At 41.7% G+C, this 12,622-nt stretch overlaps 1 long non-coding RNA gene across 1 annotated transcript in view; it reads right to left on the bottom strand.

The window, feature by feature from the left end:
- LOC125338409 overlaps window positions 1-10,528 on the bottom strand; it is a 34,086-nt gene extending 23,558 nt beyond the window's left edge. The window contains exon 1 of the long non-coding RNA XR_007208290.1: window positions 10,391-10,528. This is a non-coding gene — a long non-coding RNA (uncharacterized LOC125338409). The remainder of the gene's footprint in view (window positions 1-10,390) is intronic.
- Window positions 10,529-12,622: the final 2,094 nt, after the last annotated feature.

Raw genomic sequence — 12,622 nt, 5'->3', positions numbered from 1 at the left:
TGCTCCTCTGCATTGCCATATGCTCCACTATAATTGTAAGCTGCAAAGTAAAAAACAAATATGCAGCTTAAACAAGCCTGCTCTGTGTGGTGTTATTTCACTTAAGGATTAGGTGAATCAGCTTCACTGAAGAAGGCAATCTTCTCACCATATGCCCATCCAGACCCCTGGGGGGCTGCTGCAGGGCAGGAGGGAGGTGTGTGCTGTAAGGTGTGTGGCAGCTCCTTGTCTCCCTGTTGTTAATGCCTGGCTATAACAAATGGTACTTGAAGAAACAGATCTATATTTAAACAAGGCATCTTTGGATAAATACTTGAAATCCAGCAAGGACTATCCTGAACTCTCAGAGAAGGAGTCTTGAATGCCCATGTCAATATTTCCACTGTCATCAGTGAGCCCAGAGCATCACCCTCAGACTCCTCTATTTCAATGCATGAATTCAGTGCAATGAAATTTGAAAAGTAGAATGACCTCAGCTCCTGGTGTTTGCATCTCTGAGGCAGCACCTATTTACCTAAAGCTCTTCTTTCAGTCAGAGGAGAAGCAATTAGCACAAGGAGTATCACCCACAGAGTCAGGCACATAGATATCACTGAGCATCAAGCTGTGAGAAACAAAGTACTAGGGCACCAGAAGACAAACAGGCAAACATTGCATTTGTTTCTGAGACCGGAACACAGCAAATAAACTTCAATGAGCCTCAAACTAAAAAACCAAAACCTTGCAATCAATGTAGAACAGTAGAAAATGCAAGAAAAAATTATCAGTATGTCAGATGGCAAAACTGTAATACTTCTTGAGGAAGAAAAGGTTAACCCGTGTATCTACCATGAAGACAAGTGAGAGTTTCATAGGCAGAAACTATATCCTTTATGAAACCAATCAGAATAATGGGTGAAGAGGAGGCAGACTGATGGGCACACAGCCTTCCTTCAGGTCTGGGAACTTCTGCAGTTGCCTTTCATGGAGACTACAAGCATACCTCAGATTTTCAGATGTGTGCCAGCTCTAACCCATCTCCAAACTGACAGAGGGTATGGCCTGACTTGGAGCTGTGCAAAGCTTCAGAGTGTTATCTGAGGTACAGCTGTGATTCCACCACTTTTATAGCTATACAGAGTGAGTCTTGGTGGGAAACTAGTCAGATATTCCCTCCATGAGGCAAAAGGAAGGGCAGAATCTTGATTCTCTCTCCCTAAAGTGCTGTTCTGCACAGTTATCAGAAACAAAACACTATTTATGTCACTAGCAATGACATATCCTATTCTGAATTCTTGAAGAAAACTGACCTCTAGAGTAATGAACGGAAAATAAAAATAATAATCTCTTTGGAGGAGAGAGATGCTTCAAAATTGCAAAAAAGTACTGGACATTTTGCTCTTACAGGAACCATTTATCTTGCATCTGCTCCCTTAACTTTCTCTCAAGCTCCAATTATGTATGAACACAGCTGTGTACATGAAGGGTAAATATCCACATGAGTCCAATACTCCAATAGCCATGTTTTACTTCTCTTTAATTTCGTTTTTCATCTCTCCATGAAGCTCTACTTACCTTATGGGCCTGACTTCAAAAACTCAGCTGGTGAAGGGATAGAAAATCTTTCTGCAATGAGCACAATAATTCTTATTGTCTCAAAATATACCCCGAACATATCCAAAAGCTTTCAGACATAGAAAAGTGGTCTTAGTATTAAAGGAATTTGACTCATTACATCTAGAAAAGACTTTTTTTTTTTTTCCCATCAGATTCTACTTAGTTGGCTGTAAGATACTCATTGAATTATTTCACATAACAGTATCACAAAAACAAAGTAGGTATGGAAACAGTAAACAAATTGCACTGATTTTTGTCTCATTTACTTTAGTTTCATACCACTTCAGTTTCACTTTACCAGTTTTTCATCTCATATAAATCAGTAGGTTTCTACTGCAACCAATAGCTCCAGAGTGATTTCATCAATCAAGGTTTAGGTCTATTTGGCTCAGTGAAACTACTGCTATTTGTAGCATAGTGAATAAGTACAAAATCAAGTTCCATATTTTATATTTTATTCTATTTCTCCTTATGAAAAAATATTACTAAGTATCTATGAAAAAAGTTTCAGAGAGGTAGAAATGGACAAATGCAAAACATTCACAGGATTTCCTAGACAGGAAGACAAATATATTTTATTATGTACAATAATTAGCACTAAAAACATTCTCAGCACTTCCATGGTACTGCTCATACAGCAGCTTGGTAATAGCTATTTTTTGTGTCTTTCTTTTTCCAATGCCCCAGATGGTTTGGGTCATACTTTGTTGCATAAAGATGAAAAAATTAATTTAGATTAAATGTGTCAACAGAGGGCAGTTCCATCAGTGAAGTGCAGTTGTCTCATCTGAGCCTCTACAAGATTTCCAGCAGAGAAATGCCCATTTGCTCGCTTCCCTACTCCACTCTATGGAGCCCTGTAGGGTAGAGATAATTTTCTCATGCCTCAGTATTGCTTTGATTCTGAAAGGCACAGGCACGGATTAAGGAAACACCCCAGCTGAGCAGCTGTCATTTGTGAATCTATCCTCAGGCTAACCATATAGCTAAAGCCCTAATAAACCAGTGAAACTGGAGCCTCAGTGCTGCCAGGGCATTTTTTGGCATGAATTGTAACTCATCTTAACCAGAAAGGTAAAATGGTAAAAAACTTGAGAGGGTATTATTTTAAAGCTTTAAGACATTGTTCTTAATGAACCAGACTGTGAAACTCTTACTTGCACGTTGATCAAAAAATAGAGACAGAACCACCCCCAAGAGGCTGAAATTTCAGGTACTTTGGTGAGCATCCAGGAGAGAGACTTTTCCGTTAAGGTTTGAAGTAAATCCAGCAAGTCATTTCTGAAACAGCAGCAATAGTCTGAAAAGCATGTGTTCAGAAATAGTCCTTATTTGAAAGGTCTGCTCCCTATGTTCATGGACCAAACAACTTTCATGTGGAATTTCTGTACCCACCAGTTAAGGGGAAATAACCCACAAAAAACCCCCAAAGAAACAACCCCTATTAATTGGTAAAGTGTCTATATTTGATCTTATGTCACTGGGAGTTCAAAATTGCCGTCACCTTTCCAAACAGTGCTTTTTGATCTTCATATTAAAAAGCTGAAAATTTATCTTGCCTTCCCCCAATACTTTTCTACCAATTTTAACTCAGGAGGCAGTAACAAATTCTTAATTTGTAGACAAAACCTGACAAGCTCCAATGAACTAATATGAAGCATTTACAGGTTTTCATGATAAAAAGAAATTTAAAAGCCATAGATTTCTACTTTGGTCTCTTCCCTAGGTGAAGGAAAAAAAAAAAAAAGAATGGAAACTATATGTTTTAAAAATGCCGTAAACAGGCACTACTACCTGTTTATTCAGTGGCTGCAGAGTTCTGCCAGGAGTTAGAAGGCTGGGGTTCAGTTCCCACTTCCCTCCCAGAGATCAGAACCTAGAGAAGCAGGTTACTCTAATTGCACAGGGGAATATTCTGCTGGGAAATATTTTGTGTTTTGCTTTTTTTCTCCCTGTAGATGTTGTTCTACTCTATATAGAATATTGAAATATTCATTAGGCCAGAGAGAACAACTCTATATCATGGTGTTTAGGCCCTGCAGTGGAGAGACAGGACATCACTCTTATGAATATTTCAATATTGTAAACAAAGTAGAACATACTCTATCAGAGATATTGAAAAAACATTTCCTCTCTCTCCATCCTGCACTGGGGGATACCAAACAGTCTGGTACTTGGGGGCTGCTCCTGGGAAATTAAGGTGGGCTCAGATTTCATCTGGCAGATGAGGAAACTAAAGCCTTCTTTTTTGCATTTTGAATGAGGCCCTGCCAGATGAACTATTGAAAGACAGGAGACAGGTGGCTTTTTAATCAACTGATCTATCTTTATGTATCTCTTTTTCTCTCCTACCTCTCACTTTCAAGAAAGACAAGCTCATCCTGACTTTTGGAACAGTTTTAAGCCCACTGAAATGACAGTTTTGGGCAAAACACTGAACAAACAAAGCTTACTCAAATCTGAGAATGTTTGATGATATTTATGTTTTTCAAAGCTTTAGGTTCATCTCTAGGATTATACAAACAGTGTTTTGTCTTCTTTCTACATCTCCTTTTGTCAGGGTCCCTTCCCCCCTGCCATGTGGTCCTGGGAGAGGGGCCCTGGGGGGGAGACACGGGGTTTCCCTGCTCCTGGTCAGTCTCATTTCCCATTGGTTGTTTTGTGTTCCCCTGTGTGGGCAAGGACCCTCGGGTCCCGGGATTGAGCAGCTCCTGGGCAGAGCCCCGGCCATGCGGCTGGAGAAATAAACATCTCTGAAACATCTACCAAGAATCTGTCCATATATATTTCTTTTCCACGGGCCTCGTTGTTTGATACACGTGTTGCAGTTTCCCCACTGTAATATCCTTATACTTGGACAATTGTGATTTGTCTCTGATTTGGTGAAGTAAATGGATGCATTGAAGGGAAGGAAAAGGGTGCATAGGAACCCAAATACATCTCACTGTAATGAAACAAAGGTCTGTTAGAATTGGCACTTGTGAAAAATATTGATCTGATTTCTATGTTATGGATTTACAGATGAAAATTGAAAGTTACTAGAAGTTGTGCTAGATTGGAGTTTGTCCATGATTATTAAAGTCATAGGATTGGTAGCTGAAGTAAAATTCAAGTGAAGTGCATAAAAAAGTCCTAACCACTACTACATTTCTGTCAAAAAAAAAAAAACAAACCAACAAAAACAAAACCACAGAAAAAAAATCAGTATGCTCTGTTGAGCAAGGCTTCCTGTTTTATGTGTGAGTCCACTCTGGAAGCACAGCATGGTATTTCTTCACAAGCTATATGGAATGCAGTCCTCCTTTCCTACCAAAAACCTGGGCAGAGGGAGGAGAATTCAGGCAAACCATTTAATTTGATTGTGAATTTTGCTCTTATGCCTACACATTATAACACTGGGGCATGGATAAAGTCAGGTAAGAACTGGAACAGATGAGCCTTTGGATGTTCAAAGCTTTAACTTCCCGGGCTCTGAATGATAGGCATGCTTAGATCAGAATAAAATTTCTTTTGTCATCTCTAGAGCCGAGAGTATGCCTTTAGCTGGCTGAGAAAAATAAAGTTTGGAAAATCTCTATGTGATATTATACTATTTATATTATTTTTTTTTGCCTGAATTTATTCTGTAGCAAGCATTCTAGAAGTAATGGAAGTAAAATAGCTCAGCAAGGAATGACATAAATGCAGTGAACTGTCATTGCATATAGCTTCAAGAAACACTTTCCACATACATCCACCTACTTTTCTTCAGTGCAGTTGTCACAGGAGAGTTTGCTAAGGATCCTAGATGATGGAAATTTCAAACACATCTTCCTACTGCAGTTTATTCACCAAAGAAAAATCCCTAGGCTCCTGAATACCCAAGGAATCATTCATGTTCTGGGAGACAGGCTGTCACATAGAGACAATGAGCCTGTGTGTGTTTTTGCTCCTCACAGACACACACGGATTCAGGCTCCATCTGCATCCATCAGTGATGTGGTGCAGCAGGAGCACCAGATTATCCTGTTGCAAATCGCAACCATCACAAAGCTATTTGTGCTAAGGACAGCAGCCACACCACGTGACTCATGGGGTTTTACTTCAGGGCAGCTCTAATCTTGTCCTCAGGACAGAACACCTCTCAGTTGCTGGAGTGCATTGGTGCTTGGTTGCCTGCAGCACAACATTTGTCTGATCTGGCTCATGCACTCGGAGGCAGACGGTGCAAACCAAACCTGGAGAGTGGGGACAATCAGGAGAGTCAAAAGCACAAAGCTTGAAGCTAAAAGCTTGCCTATTCCTGACTTCAAACCCCTCATTTCTACACTGGTGTCTCAGAAAACCATGTGCTCCATAGAAACCTTCAAGCCTCTTTCTCACAGTGGTGGATAAAAGCAAAGACTTTTCCAAGCCACCAAAGCCAGGACCACAGAGGGCATTACAGCCTGGGTGCAGCTCCCATGGCAGCTGTGAGCCATCCTGGATGCCTCTGTGATGGCAGTGGTACAGGATCTGCCAAAATAGCTCCCACTCTGGAGTCACTTCATCACTCTGAAGAAGCAATTTATATAATCTGCTAGGACTACACAGGTACATGGAGCTGGGGGCTCAACCATCCCAGCTGGCCAGAGATGTCAGGATGGACCTCAAATCAAATCTATGTGTACTGAAATACAAGATATTAAAATGCAGGCATATTACAATGGCCTGAGAGATGTGAAATGGCAGACTGCTGGTAGTAGTAGAAGGAAAACTGTGATCTGTACTTATTTGGTGGTTGTGCTGAAGGTCCCAGTTTATAGACTGGCAAACATCTCATTCCTTGCAATGCCTAAATTGAGGGACATGGGACAGTCACAGGCTTAGGACATTACCCAGAAAACCTCATTTTATGTGGCTAGCAAATCCTTAGAAAAATTCACATGGCTTTGCTAAACCAAAGCATCTCACCAACTCCACTGGATATTTGAACATATCTGTTTTTATACCCATACACAAAGATAAAACTCCACGGTGTTCAAATTGTCCATGTCAAGACAAAAATACATCCACTTTTCCCTCTGCAGTTGTACCTCAGCCGTGGGAAATGCACTCTTCCACTACACAGATGTTATCAGATCCCATAATTGTTTGATTCAACATTTAAACTCAGCTTTTAATGATATGCCAAAAACTACAAATGAGTCTTTACTTGAAACTCTCAGTTATAAAAGCAAATTTTCCTAAAAGTGCACCTAAGCCTTCTGGAGATGGGACCTACATCTTGGCAGGCTCCGCAGGATTGCAGCACATTACAATAGTTCCTCAATATAAATAAAAATAATCTAGATCATTTTTTGGTGTCTGCACATCTCAAACAGCAGGGATCAGACCCAACTGGCCTCCTGATGACAGTCTCATATAAATATTAAATATTAATAGTACTGTTACTGTTAATTTGGCAAAATGTGATACTGTGTAAAGTGAACTTTGTCTCTTTTGGCTGTGCTGCAACAAGGAAAACACATGTTCTAAACATTTCTAGCTGGACAGGTTTCTTTTACAAATGTTTGCTTTTCTTGAATTAACATGCATGAGTGGGTTGGGGGAGGTGGGGGGGAGGGGCTGTTGCTTTTACCTGAAGTCTTTCAGCCCCCTTTTTTGAGTCACATTTACACCTACTGGAAATCTGGGCTTAGGTGACACTTTTTTCTAATTGAGAAAGAGTCTCTTATTCATCAGATAAAAAACCAGGAAAGGCTGTCTAAAACCATTCCTGTCTTTGACTTCAGTAGGTTTTTATGCAGTTCCTGTCATAAATGTAGGTCAGAGACTGAAGGTAGTGGCTGGAGCAATTAAGTGCTCTATTTGACACAACTGCAAATCAAATAAAATACTTGAGAGTTTAACCATTATATAAACACATTTATTCTTATGCTTTCTACCCGCTGTAAATAGGAAATATTTACTTTCATGCAATCTGGAGCCACAATATCAACAGTAAGAAATAAACCTCATGAATATGGTTATCAGGATATTTGCCAGCATCCTCTCTTCTTTAGCATTAAAAAAATGTTTCTACCTTACCCCTTCATTAGTGTACTTGAATCTTGAAAGGTGAAGTAAAGATAGGAAGAAGTCTGAAGGAGGTATCCCTAACAATCTCTAAGGACATGTGGCAGAGAATGGATTGCACTCTTAGATAGTTCTGCTTCTAAGAGCTTGCAATCAGCTCTCAGTAGCAGAGCTATGGAAGCCTAAATGTTATTAGTTCAACACAGCACAAAAAAGGTGAGGTTTTGTTGGCCATTTCGAGTGGGGAGAAAATGAGAAATAAACAGGAAAATATAGGGAGAACTGCGACCTCTAGAGAGAAAATATGAAGGCATTATGAGGAAGCACAAGCATGAAGAGAGCAGAAGCTGGTAATGACTCTGTGTTCAGAGCTGGCTGTTGAGTACTGGTGAGAAGACTGTGGAAAACTCCTTCACTGTCTCACTGGGAAAAAGGGAGGAAGCAATAGTGTTAGCTGAGATAGGTGGAGGATTAATCAGCTGAGACAATGCTCTGGCACTTTGTAAACATGATGAGACAGATGCAACTGCCCAAACTGGGTGCCCCTTGAGACGCCCAGGAACAGCAATTGGAGGGCAAGCAGCCAGCCAAGGGCATCTCAAGTAGCCCCAGACACTTCTCCTGACAGTGGGATAACCAGTCTGATGTGCCTGCATGTGAGGTAGAAGGATGAAGAGGTTGTGGAGGCTGATATGTCCAGTGTTATTTTAGGTTCTATGAAGTATCTGCCTTTTAGTAGCCTAGAGGTTTTCCAACATAAATTAATTCTTTGACTCTCTGGTCTCTGCTTGGTGCTCTCTATGATACAGACATATGATACAGTTTCATGGGCATGGTGGTATTCAGTCAAAGGTTGGACTTGGTAATCTTGGAGGTCTTTTCCAGCCTTCATGATCCTATGATTCCATACTGGCCAATCCACTGCAGATGTGCCAGGTATCACAGGGGGTCTCAAACAGCACTGAACTTGTTTTAAACAGCAATGTTCCCCTCCTTTGTCACTACAGGCAATGTAATTAGCAAAGAGGTTCTCAGCCATTCTGTCTCAAAGTGGGCACTGAAAATTGGCCAGTTGAGTTCTTCATTCAGGTCTCTGGACTGCAGCTTCATTGACTGTAATGTTACCTTAGACATCTCATGCATCTGTAGACTCCTCCAAGTAATGTGCCTTTAAGTCTTTAACTCTGGAGATGAAGCTATCCTAAGTAAACAGAAGTTTGGAGAAATTAATCTTAATCTGGGGCAGTTCTTGTAATATTTTTAGTGCTGATGATCTGCTAAAGGGGTAGGACCAGACACTAGAAGTCACGAGATCAGCAGTGATAGGTTACAATTAAAGTGGTTTGAGAAACACAACACAGCCTGGGTCAATTGGATTGCCTGATGCGGGCTCATGCTCCCTGGAAAGCAGGCTGCCAGCCACACTCCCAGCCCGCCCACCACGGGGCTGCAGGATCAACAGCTGATTCATTTCCATGCAAACAGCACAGTCAGCTGCAGAGCTCATCCCAGCAACAATAAACATCAGCACAAGGCTGTGAAAATGGAACTATGTGTCGTTGAGATGCAAAAAGCCAGGCTAAAACCATCAGATGAATACAAACCCTCAGTAAAAAAATCTTATAAAAAGCATTTCCAGGGGTTTACAGGACTGAGCACAAGGCAGGACAATGCAGACCCTGATCTGGTAAAGCAGAGCCAGTGAATGTCCTCAGGGTGAGACAGCAGCCATGGCAGGTCAGCTCTCTAATGGACAGGGCACAAGACAAGGAACTGAAGCTATAAATAAGCTTCTCTTCAGCCAATGGGCCATGAGAAATGCAGCGTGTAGCCACTGAGGAAGGAAGCTCCAAGGCTGCAAAGAAAATGGGTTGTTGCACCTCTGGAAACTAGCACAGACTGCCTCTAACAGCACTGAAAGCCTGGCAGGCATTTGGGTATCTGCACCAACCCAAAGCCACTGAACAGAATCACAACAAAAAAAAAGTGTCACTGCTGATTACCAGTGAGTGAAGCCAGAGCACTTGGGCTGTTCAAGGCAAAACTGTCTGCTGATGATTGCATCAAGACGCATCTTTAGGGAAAGTGCTGCGGATAATGAATTTCTCTGGGCTCTCATTTAGCCTCAGCAAGCCACAGGAAAGGTCTGGTGAATGTTGAATCACTAATGGCAGCCCTACCAGCAGCATTTACACATGATTTTAGAGTGCAATCAAGAGTTTGCTGGATTAGAGGAACATCTCTGAGCACATTTTAACGTAATCTGATGGGACAACGGTACAGACAGCTGGCATTTGGGAATTACATGGCTGGCCAAATCACAGGGAGAAAATCCTCCTGAACGCCCAGCAATACACGAAAAGAGAAAAGCATGCAAAGAGTACCCCACCTCTCAGATTCCAGTCAGGTTCTTGGAAAAGATCAAAACAAATTTAAGAGGGGAATTGCATCATGAGAGAGAACTTTCCCAGCTTCTAGAAGGTGGATAATTTGGAACCCATTCAGGCAAAACTCCAGTGGGGAAACAGAAAACACATTTTGCAAGATATGACATAACCAGGTCCCGCACTCAGACAATCGAGCACATGACACAGTAGCAGAGTTCAAGTGACTCAGCACTCCAGGAGAATTTTAATACAAAACCTCTTCCCCTGGGTACACACAAAGCAATAGAAAAACCAGATCAGCACTAAATAGCCTGAGCTAAACATTCATCTGGACAAAAGAACAATCATGCAGGCAAATCTGGCAGGCTTACATGAAACAGCAACAGGCTTGGGACAGCAGATGAAATGAAACCAGTAGCAATGGAAGAATAATGACAGCGAGGCGGAGCTCTTGTAGAACTGAGGCCAAGGCCAGGAAAGCAGTGCAAGGCATCCAGCAATCAGCTGAGTCAGAGGAGATGGGAGGTATGAGAGGAGAAGACAGGAAGAAGGGATGTACTGAGCTGCGTGCTGCAGCAGAGACACAAATCCTGCACTGGCAGGAGGCACATGCTGCTAGGGGCCGCCTTCTTCTTCAGAGACCTGGGCATGAAAAGGACCACATGACTTAGTAGGTCACAGAAAATTGGCTGTGGAAGGATTAACCACATATCTCAAGCTTCATGTTAGAAAATGCTTTAAAAATTAAAGAAAAAAAAATTAAAACCCAGAGTAGGTAATGCAACATCTGTCATAATTCCAAAAAGAGAAACACAGGTTGCAACAGCATATGTTTTGAAAGGGTCACTAGAGGAGGCAGGCTGGGTGCACATGACCGGGGTGCTGAGCCAGAGACAGGAAGACAAAACCCTTTTGGGACATCTGAGAAGGTCAAACAGAAACAGAAACCTGAAGCTCAGATCCCTTTTTCTTTTTTCCCTTCCCATACTCTCTCCTAGATCTTGCAATATGTGCTGCCCCTCTGAGTACACCCACAAACTCTGTGGGTCAGGATGCCAAGGAGATGTCACATATTGTGCTGGGAATGCTGCAGTCTCTCTTCTGCTACTAAAAGTCGCAGCAGTACATTCCTTTTTATATTTCTTCAGCTTCACACTGTGCAGGGACACATCAGCACAGTTCCTCTTAATCCCCTTTTGCTCAAACATCCCCTCTTGCTCAGGCACATTTAAATGCTTATTAGGCCAGCGCTACCTTAAGGTCAATCATGATTATGTCGCTCAAAATTTCCGAGTGTTCCTTTCCTATTGACTAACCACATCATACAACAGACTAATTAACCCACCGTGTTCTCATTAAGTGGTATTCCTTCCCTCTCCTCCAGGACCACCAGCTGTGCTGCAGATTTCCTCTGAGTTTAGGAAAATAACAAGATTCATTATCAGAAATGGATTTTTTTTTCCTTCAGCGTGTCACAGGCCCACGGTCAGGTTTAAAATAGCAGCCCCCAGACTCTGGGACTTGGGTCAGGATTTAGATAGACTCCTGCACGGGATGGAGTTGATGTTTCAGCAATTCTTTGGGGAGTGAAGGAAGGATCCCATCATGAGGAGACCTGAATTTCTACCCATATGCCCAGGTTGGAGAAAAAAAGCATGTTTTATTCTTTCACAGACCATGATGCATTAGATACTGCTGCTTAGGGTCATAGCAGGTCTGCAGCTGATGTGCTCTCCAGCTCTTGGGCAACTCTTCTACCACTTCAGAGTTCATGTTCACCAACTCCCTTGTTTTCCAGAGGAAAAACTGGAGTACCAACACCAAAACAGAGAGGGGTGCTGAGCCCAAAACAGCTTCAATTTACCCATTTTTTAGGTGGTTAACAGCTTCAGACACTACCCACAATATAGCAATTCCTACACCTGATTTGGGCACCCATTCCCCACATGCCAGCTTTATGTCCTGGTGAAAGAGCATCTCTCACCTCTGTAGGAGCCCTGCCCAGCCTGTGAATTCACACCCAGACTTCAGGCCTGGCAGCACAAAACACCAGAACACCGAAGTCCTCTGGTCTGGCAGGCCAAAATGTTTGATCCTCATGTTGGTGTGAACAAATTAGACATCAGTGTGTGGGCAGGTGCCTCAGAACAGGCTTTAAAAACTGAAAAAAAATAAACCAAACCAAAACAAAAAAACCCCCCCAAAACCTTAAAAGCTGGCTTATTCAAAGAATAATAGCCCATTTGTTTTGTCTCTCAGTAAGTTCCAAGTCAGTGTGGACAGTGTCTCTGATATTGCTTGCAACCAGTTGAAGAGAGAAGGTTTCTCAATTTCTCCATCAATAGCTGTAATTTGAGGGATATTTAGATTGTCAATTATTCATCATTTAAAACACCACTGATGTGCATATGTAGTGAAAATTTATGTTAATTTGTACTAAGTGTAAAAAAATGTCTATCATCAATAACAATTTCTATTGGCCTGTTGTAAGTAAAGGGAAGATTTTTTTTAAACTAAATTGGGCATAGAAATAGATATCCCGTTTAATGAGACTCAGCAGCAAGTTCCTATTTTGAAATGAAAGAAGAAAACAAGAATTCAAA

This window comes from Corvus hawaiiensis, chromosome 26, assembly GCF_020740725.1.
Source record: "Corvus hawaiiensis isolate bCorHaw1 chromosome 26, bCorHaw1.pri.cur, whole genome shotgun sequence".
NCBI classification, from domain to species: Eukaryota; Metazoa; Chordata; class Aves; order Passeriformes; family Corvidae; genus Corvus; species Corvus hawaiiensis.
This window is presented reverse-complemented; position numbering and strand designations above follow the sequence as displayed.